The sequence below is a fragment of the Ruditapes philippinarum genome, unplaced genomic scaffold (assembly GCF_026571515.1).
Source record: "Ruditapes philippinarum isolate M1 unplaced genomic scaffold, ASM2657151v2 ctg2388_1_1_1_1, whole genome shotgun sequence".
NCBI lineage: Eukaryota > Metazoa > Mollusca > Bivalvia > Venerida > Veneridae > Ruditapes > Ruditapes philippinarum.
In genome coordinates this window covers 119,670-140,509 of record NW_026853636.1, presented here as the reverse complement: position 1 = coordinate 140,509, position 20,840 = coordinate 119,670, and positions in this window count along the sequence as shown.

Sequence of the window (20,840 nt, the reverse complement as noted above, 5' to 3'; positions counted from 1 at the left end):
GCAGTTCATTCCTATCAACTGAAAGAAAATTATGTTACTTTTATTAGAAAAAAAGAAGTTTAAAACAGTCAGCAATTCATAACAGGCATTTTTCTTAGAGTTAAAAAGATATAAAAAAGCTACTATGAAATCTTTTGTCTCTGCATGCCCCACATGCATTATCTATGTAATAAAGCAATTGATTGTATCCTCACATTTAGAAACACCTGACCTCGTCTAATTGTTTTTTACGTTGGCATTGTTTTGCTAACCTAGATATTTTACAATTCAGAGTGCAAATCACACCTCTAACTCCTCCCTAATATAATGCATTATTGAAATTTGTTAGACTCAGGTTAGACGACAGATTAAAGACGTTTTCGGTAGTTTTCTGTGCGCATCGTTATGCGCTTCCAAGAAAGATAATCACGGATAATTACTCTTCAAATGAAGGTCAAGTTGAATAGTATTCGGATAAGTGTTTAAATTTCGGCTGTAAGCAAATAATGAGTAAATAATACAGAATAGATATTTCTAAATGTTCAAAAGGAGATCGATTCAAAAGAATAAGAGGTAATTTAGACAACATCACATAAAGGATTTCTCCAAGCATTAGTACGACAGCATTGATTTAAATTCTGCGCGCGTTACCCCACCCACTTGTGGTATAGTGACGAAAGTGCGTCCCGACTTGATTACTGGCAGACAACTGGGCAAAGAAGTTTAAAATGATATATTTTAAAAGTGTTGAATAAAAAAACAAAATTAATATCCAAGAAATGTTCCGAATTTCATTATTTTCTTTGTAAATTTCTGAATACTTGCTTACTGTTCGGGTATGTTAGTCGAGTGAAAAAAATAATATTGCCCTAGATATGTTTTAAAAAAATATTCAGTATCATTTACTTAACATAACATCAAAAGAAAAAGAAATTTTTATTGCAACATGTTTTTGTTGTATATTTGACAATACATTTAGTATAACACTGATATTTCTTAAGAAAGCGTGGTAATTTTGACAGTTGGCATATGCAGTATCCATGGAAACTGCCCGTTTACAAAAAACTAACACGTCAACATATATATTTTATTTCTATTTTTGAATCCACCATCAAATGTTACTTGATATATCAATAATGTAGAAAATTCTATAAAAGAAATTTGTTGATAGCTTTAATTTTTTACAGAATTCATGTTTATTTTTCTCATTTTTTGTTTAGTTAAAAAGCATGAAAACTTTTTAAAGAAATATGTTCAAATTATCATTTGTTTTATACAGAACCGTAAGATAAAGCAAGCTTTGTATAAAATTATGTTTATTGTGAGTGTAATAAGCTATTTTAAAATTCGTCATTAGATTTTACTCATCATACAAAAAATTTAGAAAATTCTATGAAAGGATTAATTTTTCATAAAACTGTAGAAAATGTCTTTAAGTAAATTTTATTTAGTTAGTACACATTAACCAAAGTTAGACTTAGCAGAAATTTGAAAAATACTACAATGTGATTGGACAAAAAATAATGTTGATCATTAAAATATGAAAATATGCTCAGACATAGTAATGCACTCATTTTCACATAAACAATCCTGTAATTCAGCAATTTAGATACTCAATGGCTTGAGAAATATGACAGTATTCATACAATTTACACGCGACATAAACATTTGTTAAAACAGCTTCTTAAATATATTATTTTAGAATAAGCTTTGTGATAATCGATGCAATGAAATTAATTTGTGTTCAAGAATAACTTTGATTTGAAAATATATCAGTGTAGACTGAATTTATATTTCAATAATAAAATCATTAAAACAGAGAATCTTAAACAAACGTGGAATAAAGGTTATGCCACATAATATTAGTATAGTGTCGCAATTTCTAATTCATATGGCAATTCAGCCGTTAGTTGTATCCATGGAAATTCTTATTTAGTGCTGCATAGTTTGTTTTGTGGTTAAATGATGTTTCTTGTATAAAAAACACAAAAAGCCTTTGACACTGTTGATTTTGCTAGTCAATGCACTGAGGTAAATCCTACAACGATAAAAGGAAGTTGTTGACGTTCAATTGTCAATTGCTGATTGTTTTATTGTTGTAATCTGAAAATTCCGAAATAGAAATGTGAGGTTAGGAGAAATTAAACAGCATTTCAAAGAAACAAATTAATGAAAAATAGTTTTCATTCTTTGTTCATCTGGAACATAATGAAAAAAAGAGAACAGGTTCTACGAGTTAATTAAAACACGTAAACTTGGAATAAATATTTACATATTTATTTCGCGAGAAAACCTTGTAATGGGTAAATATGTAATGTGTTTGTTGAAGCATACATATTCCGTTTTATTGAAGCAATCTTTATTACCTCTGTCAACTTATGATAAAATTCACAATTGTTTTCTTCTAAACTAGATATGAAACTGTTTGGTATGTGGAGGTAGTCTACCCAAGAAAAAATAATTTTTGAATATTATTCAAACACGCATGACTTTTGCAATTAATCATTATCCCTCATGTACAGACTCAATCAAACCGAGGTCTGCAATTTTCAAGTAATTTTGTTTGTAATTAATGCTTCCGAGGGATCACTTGTTTCCAGATTTCCATTAATTATCATAACACATTGCATATTAAATGATCTTGAGCATGTTAAAATGCCTCAAACTTTTGTACTTGACACTAGATAAGACTCTTCTAAATAGAAACAAACGATGGTGATCTAGAGTAAACAACATCTTTGTTTTTTCATTGATTCACAAATGTAAATGTACGCAAATTCAGCAAAACTTTAAGAATCTTAAATATTTCTCTGCAAATCTTAGTAAATAGCAGTCATATAGTTTACGAGATCTTTATCATGTATCATGTACTTTAAAAGAAAGATTTAGATATCACTATCCATGCGAGTTTTATTAATAAGTATATTTTGATAAATTCGTATTCTGGTAAATGGAAATGTTAGTTATGTTCGTATGGTTTAAGTTTTAAGTTCTAATTTTTATGACTTTTGTTACATTGTGAAATGAAAGTCTTTTTAAATGCTACTTTTATTAAAGGGACAATTTTACGCTCCGCATGTGGCGCGTGGTTGATTTTCAATTTAAACTGCCGCCCATGAACTAGGTTATACAAAACAAGCCTGCAACATTTCAGTTGTATCGTGTTGACATACTTTAAATATTTTGAATAGTTTACTTTTTAATTCATAACGGGACAGATAAATCATGGTAATTCTTAAAAATAATTAGATTTTATAAATACAAAAATAAATAAATTACACTGATGCGGGAGGGAGTTTTCGCCAGAGCCAAAATATCTTTTTTTATTACTTTTTTATTTAATTGTGAGTATACAGTAGATGGATTCGTGAATAAATTGCAAATCTTCATTGAGTTGAAATATTCCACATTTCTACAATATTGTATGTGATATGCCTGCCACTTTTCAATATTAATAACTGGTTATAATCGCTTGCTTTCAGTGTAAAGGTCATTAAACGAAAATAAAAGCGTGTAAGATTTATTATAACTGATATCGAAACATATTAATGATTCTACATTTCCTAAATTATTGTATGTATTTTGCCTGTCACCTTAAATTTCATTCACTGATTGATGGTTATTCGCTATCGTAAGGAAATGTCAATTAAATGAAAGATGATGACTTTTTCTGAAAGGTACATGCTTCTTATTCGTATCGAACTTTCGTACGGGAAATTTTGCGAAAAGAAAAACTATTTCCGTGTCAAATTTCTACAATATTTTTATTTGATATGTCTTCCACTTTTATTACACATAATTATCGAAAAAGTTACTAAATGCTGAGTAAATGGTCAGTTGTCCAAAATATACAAATTGAAATTGGCGTTGACACTTAAGGTACGAAATATTTGGATTTTAATTATTTAAGAACAAGCGGGTCAGTGAGTGTTGCTTTTTTCGATAATTAAAATATATAATTTTTACATTATGTACTAAGAAATAAATAATCTCATTAGCTTAGAAATGAAACAGGTTATTATACCAGAGAATAAAAAGCAATTTGGTTATTAAGTCTTTTCCTAAAATTAAAAGTAGTCATTGTTTTACGAAAGTATATAAAATCTTTGTTAATTCATATTGAAGCAACATATCTATATAACATACAAAACAGTCGGCAACTGATGTCATGCGAACGGTAATAAAAGGTATAAAGATGCCCAAATCCTTTAAAAATAACGAAAAACAAAATATAAAATTTCACTTTTTGACTGGCTTTTATTAAGTAAAATATCTAATATGCATAGCTCAAATTATTTAATATAAATTAGATAAACATATAAAGATGGGTGTTTAAGATCCAGGATCCAGTGCTACCACATATATAATTAGTTCTTATAAAGATGCACCTTTTTCACAGACCATTCCTCACTAATCTTACTATGATATTGAAGAAGTGTAACATGGGAACATTCATCACTATATAACATTGTTTTATTTACAATGGTTTTAATTGTTCTTTTGTTCCTTTCATTTAATTAGAAACGCTCATGATTTATTCATACTTTTATTTCCTGCTCAACTAACTATTCTAAAAGGCTGCCAATTCCATCTTGATTATTGAATGAATGGAAAAACATTTCTACTATTAAATATTTGATTATTGCCTTGTTATGTTTCATTTCTTTGTAAATACTGTTCATAATAAAAACTTTTATCCAAGTTTAACTATTAAATACGATAGTGAGAGAAAAAAAGACCTTTCAAAACCGTCAAACATTGTGAAAAACGCCAAAGAATTACTTGCAAGTACTTTCTTGAACAAAAAATATGTTTTTATTAATTGTGTGATAATTAACTATTTTTTCTTATCACAGTATGTTTTAATTTAAGTACGTTTAAAATATAATAAGGTCTAAGTCGGCTCGTATATATATACCACTCAACTTTTGCTAAGCACCATACATGTAAGTTAATTTTATAGAATCACAAGTATGAAACAGATTTTTTTCCAACCTTTGAAAATTCTGATTCAGCAATGGTTTGAGATAATCCCCTGACATGAATTCGTGTTGACAAAATCCTTTAAAAATTTTTTTCTAGGTAGCTTTTAAAATAAATGCACCAAATTTTTTCCCTTTGATTTTGATAGGGTGTAAAATTCTTTATGTCTTTTGTTATAGGGCGCCCTTAAGGGCCGTTCAAACATATCAAAATTTTGTCCATGCATAAAAGCAATTTTTACATAAGGGGGACTTTTTAAAAAAAAAGAGAAGGAGGGCTTTTGAGTTTGGTGCAGCAGGGGGCCAAACCTTCCGCCGGGTTTGGTGCGGCATTTGGGGTGTACATCCCCCGTAAACCCCACCAGACCGGGGAGAGAAAACCCGACTCCCTGGAAACCCCCGCCAGGAGGCATGCGGGAAAGGTCGAAAAGGGGCCCAAAACCCCCAGCCCCAAAATTTTTTTAAAAGGGGTTTTCCCCCCCTCGTGAAAGGTTTTTGATTTGCAACTTCTTCTTTCAAAATGACCTTGCAAATGCTGTGGGCTCCGTGTTATGATACGAAGAAGACTGCATGAAGATAATTTGCCGTCGAGTAGACCTTGCAGACGTATCCTCTTGACGCGTCGGAATAGACCATAGAGCTTACACGGTGGACCATGCAACACTGGATACACGTTCTGTTCACTGATGAGTCCAGATTCTGTCTAGACTTCACAGATAGGCATGCTAGAGTTTGGAGAAGACGAGTTGATCGGTTTCAAGCTGCAAATATTTCTGAGCTTGACCGCTACTGAGGTGGATCAGTTTTGATGTTGGGAGGCATCAGCTGGGGTTGACGAACCGAAACCTTGGGTTGTGAAATTTAAGGCACCATTTTGATAGGTCCAGCGGTACATTCGACATTCCTTAGCAATCAGGGTTTTGGTCTTATGCCATTGAACAGTCGAACAATCAGTTTCTTCTAATGGATTTAAAATGCTCCGCCCCCAAATAGGACCATCTAGGGTGGCAAAAGGGACTACCTAGAGAAGGGGAGTCTTATTGAGGGCATGGACTTGACCAGCTCCTCACCTTGAACTTACATCCAATAGACCACATATGGAATTAGCTGCAGGATAGAATTTTAGCTCGTCAGCTGCAACCAAGAACCATCCTGAAGTTTGGATCCATGTAGAATTGACAGTCATATCCGTTAGAACGATCAGAAACCTAATTGGGAGTATGAGAAGGCGCCGCCAAGCTGTCATTGATAGACACGGGTTACACACACGGTATTAAGTCTAAAACTGTAAACAAAAATCCAATTTAACAAATTTGGAAAACACGCTGCATGTTCTGAAATCATCAAAGAGGGAAGGACATCCTCCTCTATAGCACAAAATCGATCGGTGTAAAACTCATTTAAAGGGTTAATTCTTCCTTTATGCTGAAATTGATAAAACAGTAAATCAACATTTAAATCCTTTCGAACTGCGTTTAATAAAATTATCCAAAATAAATTCACACTCAAATATGTTGTGCCTTAGGCAAAAGTTGAGCAGTATATATATTCATTTACAATGAAGTCTTTTTAAATAAAGGTCAAAGTACTCAGTATTTTTAACAATAATCATTTCATTGTTGATAGATGTCCAAAATTCTTAAACCCTGTGATTATTATTGTACAAACATGAAATAGTTTATACTGAAATTAAAAATGCATTTATAATCTGTTATGCTATTTCTTTATTTTAAAATTAAATTCTCTCTTAAGTTTTTGCCAAAAGTGATAAGCATATGTTTAATTTTAAACTTTTCTTCCAACACTAAATAACTTAAGGTATGACATCAATGCCCAAAATGGGGTACTATAAGGAAACTGAAATTTGACAACATATGTAAGTTATATTGCATAAAGGACACATGTTTGGAGTTCGAATTCCATGCATTTTTTATACAAAACAAACGTATTAGCTAAAATATAAACATGTGTACCTCAACAGTGGAATAAAGTATTATTATCTCAGTATAGCAATAGAAAATATACTACTTAGATTATTGTTTTTACGCACATATGTCAAAATTGTCAAATAAAGCTATTGTAAAATTTTGAAATATTAATCTTCAATCAAACTTTTTCAACTTAACATCATCAGTCATTCATTAGTCTAAATGTGATCAAAATTGAAATAACGCCAAGACAATTTAAGCAAATGTGGCTAAAGGTATCGTTGAAATAAATTTGATATGTAATTGCTTATGTCATATCCACATTCAGCACTCAATCATTATCGTAGATGAAATTGTGATGATAAAGCAAAGTTTGTCTAGCCTTTTGTGATAAAGCACACTCGATGGAACGAGCATCGCGTTGAGACTGTGAACGTAATTTGTATTTGTAAATTAATATAGCGCTTAATGATATATTTACTTTGGAAGGGTTCTGCACATTGAATATATTATAACTGATATTTGATAATGAAAAAGGTAAAAAACATTAAAAAACAAGACATCTAATGCATTTTCTTTAATATTTAACTTTACAATGATATTTTAGCCTTCACTATTACTTGAAGGCAATTAATCATAAAAGAGCTTTAATCTTATTTTGCTTTACTTCTTGGTTTGTCAAATAAAATGCTTTGGTACATGTCTGCACTTTCGCTGTTTGTTTTTTTATTAAATTAAAGAATAGTTGAAAAAGGCATACAAATTAAGTTTTTGTACACGTATGCAACATATCAAACACTAATACTGTAGGACGACCAAACAATCAAAACAATATATACTGAAAAAGTAAACAAAGTTTCAATCATCAATGTGATGAAACAAAACAATAATTTATTTAAATCTTTAAGAACTCATTCATTAAATAAGACTAGCATAAGCAGTGAAAATGTAGAGGTTTTTTAACTTAGTTTGTCGAGGGGAGGAAGCTATTTGTTTACCGCACGGAGATGACACAGTTTCAAAAATGTGAAACATTGTGCGAATTGTCGGAAGTCTTCGCTGAACATAATGGTGTAACTTAAACTTATCTCTAACTTTCTTACACGTAAAGGAAACTCAAACGAAACTCCATAACTTAAGCAAAATGATTAGTACTTGTAAATACATTCATAAACCATTTCTCGGATTTGGGAGAAAACCTGCCAGAAAACAGTTTTTTATTAAGAAGTACAAGTTGATATATATTATTCTTATCATGTAAATTGAAAGATTCCACATTTTGTACACTATTAAACTTGACATATTTGTCACTTTAAATTTCAATTACTGTTAGTAATAGTTCTTCTGATTGTAAGGTCTGTAAAACAAGATGAACTACTCCTATAACTTTTACAATAAAACTACAATTCGACATCTATATTTTTTGCAACTAACTAAAAATCTGAAAAATACCTCAGCATCAAAATTTTCCTATTATAACTTCGGTTAATTGATCATGTGCTCAGTGATCTAGAGCATTTTATTTTTGAAAGCTGGTAGTCTGGGTTATAATCCCACGCGGGACGGAGTTTTTTCCACATGCTTTTACATCTTCGAAATGTTCGTTATAATTATAGAGCAATACACTTCCTTATTCTGAAAAAGCTATTGTCTAAACGTCGAAATCTATAGCAGAACAAATTTGATTACCTCTGGGTAACTAAAGACAAATGCAAGTAATCGTCTAGACACAAGATTGTCAAACTTATGATTGCTTTATTGCTAGACAATTCCTTGTAACATACGGAAGTGTTTTTGTTAGTTGATTTATAGCTTAATCAATTTTTAAAGAAACTTATTCGCTACAATATGAAAAATAAGATCACCAAGGAAGGGCGGCGTTCAATGAGTCATTAGCTCATTCTTATGAAATACTTAAAATAACATTGAAACGTGTAAATGTGGCAATAAATATCGGCCTTGTTTACTTATTTTTTTAGTAAATATTATGAACCGTAAATGACCAAAACTGCTTCATTGATTCGCCGCATTTCCTTTCAACAGCCAATACGTACTAAAAGATAATCGCGTAAGTAACACCTTTTGGTTTCAGAAGATTCTAACATATACATTGCATAAAACAGAAGCTATTTGATCGAGGTCAAGGACGAATTTTGGGGACACTGCTATGTCCAATCCCAGAAACGATGTTTCCCTATACGAATTTTAAAACAATCCAAAAATTTAAAATAGAGGTACCACCTCGAACTTTTTTTTTTCCTGAGTAGGAATATGTCACATGATATTTCCTGCTAATATGTTATTGTTTTCGGGAAAAGTTAAATAAAATGTATCAAGGTTGTCCTAATCTTTATGGACCCTTTATGTTTTAGAGACAAATACCAAAAGCTCTTTTTAAAAGTTCTCATTATTATATAGAAACATATTATTTAACTATTACATGGTATTAACAGTCATAAAACATACAATTCTTAAAGGGCAAATAACTACATTTCAACACTCAATTCATTATAGACGATGTAATTTCGATAGAGCCAAAGTTGTCATATGGTACACGGTATCAAGCATCGTTTGCAATTTGTTTTTGTCATATAGTGTCTATTGACATAAATACACTACATTATTGTTGATATCGATATATAAGGTACACTTTACAATCAACTTATAAAAAATGAATGGATTTTCCTTTATTATACAATGTACTTGTTTTTGTGATACTTCTTTGACTATAATATAGCCATCATTACAATATCATTTTATACACATGTATATCTTAATGAATCATATTAAAGGTGGGATTTCATTTTGATTTCACTCACTCGCATAGATCTTAGTTTTACCAAAGTGTGAATTTTTTCTTTGAAATAACTAACGACTGTTCTTGCTCTCACTATCTTGCATGTAAAACACCACTTCTCTTGAAATTGATCATTACTTGTAAATTCACCGGTAGATTATTGTTCTTGTTTAAGAGAAAGTCCACAAGAAAGGAATTTTTATTGATGTGAAACAGTAGATAGTATTTTTGATACATTACATTCATAATGTGAATTGAAAGATTCCACATTTTTACAACATTAAACGTGACATATTTTGTCACTTTCAATTTGAATTACTGTGAGTCAGAGGTCATGTGTATGTTTGGTCCGTCACTTTCCCGAAATACTTATGACTACTGACTCAATTTCATCCCATAGAGAAGTTGCGGCACTTTGAATCAGTTTGGATGGTAAAAAGCAACGCAAAATAGTGATTTTGGGCATTTTTGAGATGTCACCTCGTTGCTATGGTAACTAAGATTATACCGTTACAAATGCTCCAAATGTGTGCCAAGTTATATAAATATTGAAGCATCTTTTATAGTTTCGTAGCAATTTTAAGTTGTAACAGGAGGTTTTCCATGAAAACAGCCATTTTTTCACAAAATGCTCATGCAGTAATGGGATACCTAATATTTTTGGTAATTTTAATTTCGATAGTCGATGCACATCCTAGTTAAATGTCGTTGAGCAAAAGGATGCGATATTTCCGAAATGTACAAAATTAAATTAAAATCGAATATATCTGTAACGATAGACAGTGACAGCAAAAATCAACAATAGTTTTAAATGAGTTGTTAGCTTACTTTGGACACCGAGTCAGTCTGTCTTTACTTTGAGCCAGTTTAATGATGAGGTTTAAAATTCTTAAAGCATGATTTTTGAGCAAGAACTAAATCGTGAACCTGTTAAGAGTTTGAAGTTTAACTTCTATCTTGAAGCATACATGTATTTGATATTAACATCAAGCTTGAATTCTTTATTTTCATTTTGAAGTAAGTTCAAATTCCATCGTTGCTCGAATAACCTTTTTTTCTAATCTCTAAGTGGCTCCAAAATCTATTGTAACTCGAAATTCAGGTTTTCAATATACTCTGTGTTCCAGTGTTTAAATTGAATGTATTTCTGCGGGCTAATTAATGTTTGATCATGTGTCTCTTTCAATTGATCAAGCCGTCGGTTTCTTTGCCTCGTACTTTTGTGTTAATGGTTATTTAAAGAAACTGTTTTTTAATTATTCAATATCTTTAATATAGTGTGAAACTTGTAAAAACATCTGACGTAAATTAAAACGCTGACAGCGAACATTATAGGTCTGTCTAACAAAATGTGTATTACATATGAATATGTACACACTAATCTACATTGAGATGGAACCGATATCACGTGATTTAAAAAACCAGGAAATTGAAACATTGTATTAAATAATACAATAACTACGAAAACATATATTGCTGTTAACTTTATATCAATTCCTTTTGAAATCAGATTGTATTTTGTAATGAGTTTTGCAGAATAACAGATATTTCTTTGAGATAAACAATAAACATTGCAAGGCGATGCCAGTCATCTTTCCGCCATAGTCCGTGAGTTCTTTAGGTTTTTTTTATCGCTCCATATACCCATTTTTGCCCCTTGATGTCCGGTCCCGTGGCCAACTTTATACAATAAAAAAGGGGGCTATCTAGACGGATATTGATGTGGAAGGATGCCGCGCTCCTTGAACGTTACACGTTGCACTCTTTTTTATTGAACTTTTTTTCTGAATAATTTCAGATTCAGCTGTCATTACAAAATACATACACACACGCGCGCACACACACACGCACAAACACACGCACACATGCATACATACATGCAGACAGACAGACAGAAACATTATATCAAGGTTATTAAATATATTTGATATCATATATTGAACATTTTTATGTTTATGTATTTATTCATAAAAAAGAACATTTAATAGAACAGGAATCAGTGCTAACATACACCTCTCTGTTTCTGATCATGCTTGCCGGATAATTTAGTTATTTCACAGACGATCATTTTCCAATCTGTCTCTGTGATAAAAAAACGAAAAATTACGATACAAAACATGAAATGTTGTTTACAAAATGAAAGGGTTTTTCGTCTAAATGAGACTTTTCGCATGTTTACAGTCCTTTTTTATTATCTCGCCTGTGAATAAAATTCTGAACGGTTGCTATCTTGATTCTTAGAGGGTATAAAATATGCCATAAATAAGTCATTATTCCTGGATTTTGTTTCACTTCTGACTAAAAATCTATATTATCAACATTGGAACCGTCATAAAATACAGACTATAATGGATAAAACTTTGCAATAGAATCTACAGAATAAACGGACAGAAATATTCATGAGAAAAGAAGAATAGATCCCGGACGTAGTACATTATCAATATCTCAGACTTCAAACCGAGGCTGCAACATCTTCAATTTTGTCGTTTTGGGCGTTCTCTTCCGTTTTTCTCTATTTCAACTTCAAAACATAGCCGGATCAAAAATTTGAAATTATCTACTGACGAACTGTTCGCTAAAGTCTGAAACTGTATATGGAAGTCCAGATTTGTTCTCCCTCAAACAGTCACAGAAAAGATAATGCAAATGTATTGTAAATAACACTTTATAATGAAGCATTCAATAGCATCCAATGCCCAACCTTTGAAAAACAAACATTAGCAGTAAACAAAACAACACTTCAAACTATGGGTGGCCACAAATACCCTCTGTGATATGTGTTAAATACTCCTTTATTCTCTTTCATGTTATAAAAACACAATTAACTCATGGAAATAATTAGAACTGCATCTATAAAACATTCCACAGATTTTGGGAGTAAATTCACAAGAAAATATTTATCATTCCGAGTAAGCACTAGGCGGCTATATTCCTTATGTGCATTGAATTTCCCACATTTTGTACAAACTTATATCGATATGTCTGTCAAGGTCTCTGTCTTTCTTAATAAAAAGTCAATCAAATTTATCCGGAAAGGTACAAGGTAAATTGTCGATACTGGCGGTGATCAGTTCCATGTTCTGGCATTTAAATTTCATCTTTTTTAATAAGTATTTTTCCTTTTATTTAATTTTATCTAAAGCCACGATCAATTATCGACTTCGTCCAACATCTTGTAGATTATTCTGCTGGTGTTTTCGAATACCAATTTTTGCCGTTTTCTTGTTTAAATGTTGAATTCTGCTTAAACCGGCGATAAGGGAGCGTGGACGGCTCAGTCAAATCCAGCCTGCAACATAATCAATTTCGAAGTTTTGGGCGTTCTGTAGGGATTCCATTTTTCCCCTATTATACAATAAGATTGATCTTGACAGCGAAGTCATGGTTCTACTGTACGAGATGTGTATGACATTAGAAAATGTTACCACTCATTACCAGTGAGAGGAAACAGATATCACGTGATTCAATAATTCAACAAATGAAAATATTATTTAATGAGCGAATCATTCCGTCTTTTAAGATACAAAGCATTTAATCCAAAAATCATGAAACCATATGCTGCTTTTAACTAGCATGTATTAATTTATTTTGACATAGGAAATTCTTCTGTAATCAGTTGTGCAGAAATGCAGATTTCCTTGTGAGATATACAATGAGGATACGTTGAAAGACAATATTTCAAGTGTTTGTTTCTGGTTTACACGAGACACATGGAAACGAGTCAAATTTCCTGTACCGATTTTTTGGCGAGCAGGGGGCATCTTGATTTTGTTGTAATCACAAGCACTTAAGTTATAGTTTTGTTTGAAGGGCTCAAAAATGTCTTGCAACTTAGGTGCATTAATATTGTCTATAAAAAAGAAATTTGAGAGACATTGAAAGTATATTTTATAAAAGCAAACAAGTTGTCAAATTATCGATTAAACGGTTTATAAACATCTATTCTAGAATAAATTAATGATCTACAAAAATACATGTCAGCTGGAACGGTTGTTGAAAATGTATGGACATTTAATGATTTTTAATTTTTATTGTATGAAACGCAGAACGACGCTTGTGTTTGATTGAAAGCGAAACTACTGGAAACTGTTTTTTGTATACATGTTTATCATAAATCATCAATATCAATCACTTGCATAAATTATGGAAGTAAAAGCAACCTACTTTCTTCATATAGAAAAAAAAATTAAAATAAAAATTAAACTGGAAGGGATATGAATACCTAGTCTTTATATATTTTATTTCAGGTCTTTTTACTGTGACCAATATAGTTAAACGTTCTCTTTGTTTGTACAAGTACAATGGCTATCATGTGATTCATTTTCAGTGATCATTTTGTTTATTTCTAAGGTACATTTCTGTCGTTAATCTGCTTCTGTGACAGAAAGGTAAACGTGAAGAATCATACACATTGTCTTACAGAAAAATATTGTTTTATTTACAAATGTTAAATGTTTCATCAAACGAAATGTATACATATGTAACTATCTTTTTTTTCTTGTTTTATGTTCTGCTGAAAAGGTTCTGAGCAGTTGCCATCACAAATATTGAAGGATATAAAAGATACCTTAAATAAGTCGCAGAGACTGCATTTTCCACTGACATCTATTTATGACGCAACAAAACAATGGTCAATACCGTTCTAGATATCAAAAGGTGGCTCATGTGGTGTCCTATCGGGCTCCTTGCTGGTGGGTTGCTTTGTTTTCATGTTTAGTGTATAATCTAGCAACTTAACTTAAAGAATGTATAAAAAAACAATGGACACCTGAACGAAAGTCCTAACTGAAAATTAAAAATAGTGTAGGCGTTGTTTGATTGAGTGTGCATCAGCAGAGGTGTTTATGGAACCTTAAATGTGACACGTTCGTTAGCGGCGTATGGCCCTCAAATAAATGAATATGTGTGACCTAAACGAGAAAACAATGGGGATGGAATATTGAAAATAGATAAGAGGTTGTGAATGTTTCAACTTAAAATCGGTCAAGATGTAAACGGAAACTGAAACTCACAATATACCATGTCGGTGGAGGTGTAAAATATAGTAAAAAAACGATGTATGTGACCTTACATCAAAATATAAATGGAAATTTACCTTGCATTGATACTTTAGGACAAGCAACCAATATATTACACGAAAAAATTATTATATCGTAGTTTTTTGTTCTTTTTAGTACAATTTAGAAAATAATATAAAACGAATGTTAAAAATCATTTTTATCTTAAACGCTAGATGACATGACTTTTTGTACGAATATGCAAGATATTTATTCTTCTTGAAAATGCTTGCTATGTTTGTTTAGATACTAAATGATTTAAGAAGCTAACGAATAAAATGACTTTGAATGTACTATTAATCTTGACATAGGACATTTTCCTGCAATCATTTGCCAGAAAACAGACTGCAAACGTTTTATCTAGTGTTTCATGCAATATGATATTGATATATCAAGAAAAACTAAACAATAAAAAACTGAACTTTTACTTATTTACAAAGTATGCAACATCTAAGTACAAACATCAAAGGTACGCCAGTTGTCAGTGACAAAGCCTTGTTCCGGCTGGCTATATCATGGATTTTTTTCATAGAGCCAATACAATATATATGTGTCTATCGAAACTGATTACGGGTATAATTCCAATGAAAACAACGCACTATATGAGTCAAAATCGCAAGGAAACAATTAAATTTTACATCAAATGGTCATTTATTAAGCACAAAATAATCCATCGTATAGAAAAAAGTACGAAGATACTACCTGCCAGAAACAATTTGACACTGAAATAATTTTTGTTTTACTTGAATGTTTTACCCTGTCAATAACAATATAACTAAAAAAATTATGGTTCGATAGTTTTTAAATAATGTCTTAAATTCTCCTAATGTGCTCAAAGAAACAAATAGTTGGTAAATGGGTTGTTTAGACGGTGGTGAGGCAATAACACATTTGAATGATAAATGTTAACGTACAATTTATTATAAAAGAATAGAATATAAAACAAAAATGATAGAAACGTAGATTATACTGTATATCAATTTAAATGATATATCGAACAAAGGTCATTCCTGTACCAAGTATCAAAATTAATGAAAACTGACATATAATGTAAGAAAGTGGTGAAAAACAAAAAGTTGAAAAATATTTTTATTTTCTTTATTCTGTTGTAGCTGTTTTAATACTTATATATGCTGGCAATCAAATCTTGGTGTAGAGGTACACTATTTCTCCCAACGTTAATGTCAAAGCTAATGAAAAAGCATGTCCGTTAAATATTTTTTTTTCTTACTTGTTACATGACAAATGAAAAATCTCTGACTTTCATGTTTCTATCTATTAGTTTTTCATGTCCCACAAAATCATATATGTCACGCAAATGTCTTCATGTAACTAAAAGTAGCCTTAAATTCTTGTACGTGATATAAATGTCAAAATAACAAAGACTAGTGGAAACTATTATGATCGAATTAATTAAATGTTGTATAATATTTGATTTTAATTGGCAAAATATACATGTGTAACATCGATATGTTAAAAGTACAATTTTGAATTCAAATACATTGAATGTATTTCAAGTACAATCTGAATAATTATTCATTTGACGCATAAATAATTTTGTATCAGATATGCAAATGTGATAAATGAATGTGTACGAAAGAAAAGAAGAGAAAACGACATGAAATCTTTTTGTTACAACTTAAAGGCGTGTTTATTACTATGTCTTGGGAATGTAGTAAAGATTTTGACAGCATAATAATGCTTATTATGTGTTTATTTTATCACTTATAAGAAGGATAAATAAGAAGTATCTTTAAAATGATACTCGACGGAAAACATGCTTTTAATTGCATGGGAGTGTTATGAGATTAAAATCAATTTAGCACATCAATAATCATATTATATCATGAACAATAAACAAAATCTACTGAGAGTACCAGAAGAGTTCGGGATTTTTCGGTATTTTCCGGCACACGAGTTTTTAAGATCGTGAGCGTTATTGGTGGACAAAACTTATCAAATTTCATTAATATCAGTGTTATGTAAAATAAGCTTTTCACTGGAGAATTAATGGAATTTTTAGAAGCATTGGTATCTGTAGTAAAATGTTTAATGGGAGAAAGCACAGTTCACAGGTCTTAAATTCCGAGATATTTAACTTCGAAACTATTTTAGATTATTTAGGATGTTAGATTTGTATGCGTTTCAGAAAGATCCATTAGATTATTTAACTGGTTTAAGAATGACCAATGAGTTTCCCTGATTTCATTTTGTAATTTTAAAAAGACCAATGGAAATCCTACCTCTATTTAGTTCTTCACTGTATATTTTACTGGAAGTCGAATCATTCTCAGTCGGACTTCGTCCGAAACAAAAACAATGAAATTGGAGGACAAAACTTATCCTTAAACAAAAGTACTATGGTATATTTCTTGTATAAATTATTTTTTAAAAATGAACAGGTAACAGATATAAACGAGTTTAACTTTTTATTACTCCATACATTATGACCGCGACGAACAGAAATCTATATTTAGAATACAGTGAAATAGAATAAAAATAATGTAACAATTGTATTCAATAATCGTACCAAATTAATAGTATAATGTTATACAGTGACGTAGACATTCAAATTATTCTTTATGTTCAATTTTTTTCCAAACTACATTAATACGTTGTATGATTTACGACAGATTTGTATCACTCTAGATTTAAATTAGACTCCTTAAGATATTTCCAAATTTAGTCCAATTGTCCGAAAACTTCAAGCGATGAACATGTGTTGTGACTTGACTCAAGTCACACTTAGTTAAATCCGAATAGGGTATTATTATTTATTTTTTGGAGGGGGTGCAGGAAACGATATTTGGTGATCATCCTTGTCAACAGTTATGTTGTAACAACTATGAACTCATTTCAAACATAAAAAAAATTGTTACAAATACTATATGTGCAACATTTCTCCATCATTTAATAAACAGGCAATGGACCAACGCAATGAAATAAAGCTACATATATCAGTGTACAGATTGAAGTGAAATTATGCCCGGTTATTGTTTGTACATTAGGTTTCTTCTTATGTCATTGTTGATAAATAAGGACCCTCTTGTGAATTAAAAAGAAAACTTTATTATAACTATATTTTATCATATTCATTTTTTATCTTTATTTTCATTCCCTTTTCAAAAATTCTGGAAAAAGGGCGATCATTCATGAGCAATAGAAGTAAAAAGTTGAATGGAAATTGTAACACCTTTCATGCCCACTGGCACAAATCTTACACTCAAAATAATATATGTTATTTTGGTTTTGGAGTGATATATGTGGATATATTACCTGTCAAGATTTTATTTCACCCGAGCCGTTAGGCGAGGGTGATATTTTATCTTGGCAGGTAATATATTCACATATATCACTCAAAAACCAAAATAATAATTTTATAAATCTTCCCCTGCCGAGTTAAGACGATTTTAAAATAAATCATGGCTACTTCAAATGAAAGGTTAAAATAAGATTCCCTTTAGGGTACCCCTTCACCACAACATGACGTCACATAAATACATGACGTACTTGCTTTCGAACCTAACGAATGTAAACAAGAGAAAAGGAGTAGTCTGTTGAATGCACTTTTTTGTAATTAATATCAAGCTTTCACAAGGTCATATTTGTTTTCAATACTGATGAGCATATGTATCATTACTCTATTTTGGTAAATATTTATCATTTGACAATTAAAAAGTGCTTGTAAATCGGAATTTACATCGCGTAAAATCAAACCGTACGCGCATCGCCACAGCGCATGTTGTTTACAACGTGGGGTACCCAATGGGGAAATTTAGTGTGTATATTACCCGTCTGGCTCGGTAATATCAATTTCTTTCGGGTGATCAATATCCAATCAAAAAGGCGGGAAAAAATCTGGAAGGGTAATAAAAGGCGATAGGCGTTTTGTTGCAGCTGTGACAAGTTGATCTTTCTTCATCATAGTATTGTTATATGTTTCTGGTCCTTCGGTATCATTGTTTTCATTATATTGTTTTGAAGATCGAATACCGCTTTAGTCGGTACTATGGAGCTTGTGAGATGTGAGATGTAAACGTCTGTCGCTTTAATTTAAGTGTATCTCAGGTGTTTATTCACTGGCCATAATCACAGTTTGATAACATGCCCACGTCTCTATTTTGTCAGGATATTAGTTTCCTGAAACTAGTACTGTGTGACTGTTTGCTAAAATCTAACAATAAACTGTGGCCATGCAGTAAAACTTTTCGCACTACCCAACAATTTCGTATTAGAAAATTTAAGCATCTATAATATGTAGATATGAAGACTGAGATGAAATAGATACCGCATGATTTAAAGTAATTTGGTCTAGTATTACAAGATAGTATATAATGTTAGACATAATCAGCAAACCACAAAAGAGTAGCATATGGGTGTGGTTGACAAGTGTGAGATACATGATCTGATATTACATATATTTATATAACAAATTATAAATTGTTCTAGATCAAACTATTATTCATTATCATATTAATGTTCATACTAAATAACTTAGAATTTTATCAACAATTTTTGGTTCGGGAATTATAAGACTATCAAAATAATACATTTCTATTGTTTTTATCATTATTTCAAATACTTATGGTAATTGTGCCAATTTTAGACCGATCCAATTTTAACAGAAAAATGAAAACATCTTTTAATGGAAATAATATAAAATATGAAGTTTTCAACTTTCAAGTTTTCATTCATTTGTTTTACATTGGATACTTTTGTGTAAGAAGTACTGCAAGAGTGAAGATTCCCAATTGACTACCATGATACATGTATCATATTAAATGTCAGCTATTCAAAATAAGTATGATAATGATAAAGTTTTTTAAATTGATCTTGTGCTTCCATATTGCACGTTGTCACAGATTGTCATGAAGATCCCTACATTTGTATCATTTAAAATTTAAACATCATATGTCAATTTAGCTGGGTCACATACAACAAGGAGGTGAACTTCATTTAAAATATACGTTGTGTAATAGTGTATACTTTCTATTTCAATAGGTACATATCCACTTTTACTACTTAAAGATTCCACCTTCTTTTTCGATTAACTGAAACAATTCATCAAATTTGATAAAATGATAAGGCTTGTTTATTTTGGCAAAATAAAACTGTTCTATATAATTTGTCATTTGTGTTAGATTCTGACAGAAAATTCAGCGTTAATTTAAATGATTAAATGTCTGCCAAATAAAATGCATGCTACATCAGAAAACGTGAAGTTAATTAACTTTGCGATAAGCAGATATCACGTGATTAAATAAACTATAAAATATACAAAAATACATTGTTTGATGATTCAGTATGTCTTTACCAAATAGCGTTTAGGAAAACATATATTTTCCATAACTATATATTTATTTATTTTGACATCTTCTGTAATCAGTTTTGCAGAAATGCAGATTCCCCTATGAGATAAACATCAAAGCAATATTTTAAGTGTTTGTTACTTGTCTACAAGAGACATTTGGGATCCAATAGCCAATTTATGTATCATTATTGTTGTAGCCGAATCCACTTAGGTGTTTCAAATTTGTTTAATTTTTTGTTATGTTTTTTTTTCATTTCTTGATCTTGTTGGATTTTTATACGCCTCCTCTTAGTAATAGCTGATGCATTTTCTATAACATTATGGGAATAGAGACATAAATATATTTGAAATGAATTAGACAAACTGGTATTTAACAATGACCGTGTAGGTATGATAATACATGTTTCATTGAAACAAAAAATTCGGAATGGTATTTTGGAAAAACAAATAAAACTCTTAATATACAATTTATAACGTTATTATTTTTTTAAGCGAACAGAATTCACTTATCTTATTGTAGTATTATTAAAGCAGAAACTTGGGTAAATTATTAGGTTCAAAGGAATCGCCAATATGAAACAAAACCTAAACCACTTCAATATCTAACAAAATGATGTTCGGAAGTAAATCTGAGTTGAAATCTTGATATCGAAAAGAAACTTCTAACCATTATAAATAAACCGAAATACTTAAGTTAGATATGGCACCGTTCAATTAAAGGAAAGAAAAGCAGTGCACATATAGTTTATGGTATGATTTACAAAATAAATTATACTGTAAGGCCTA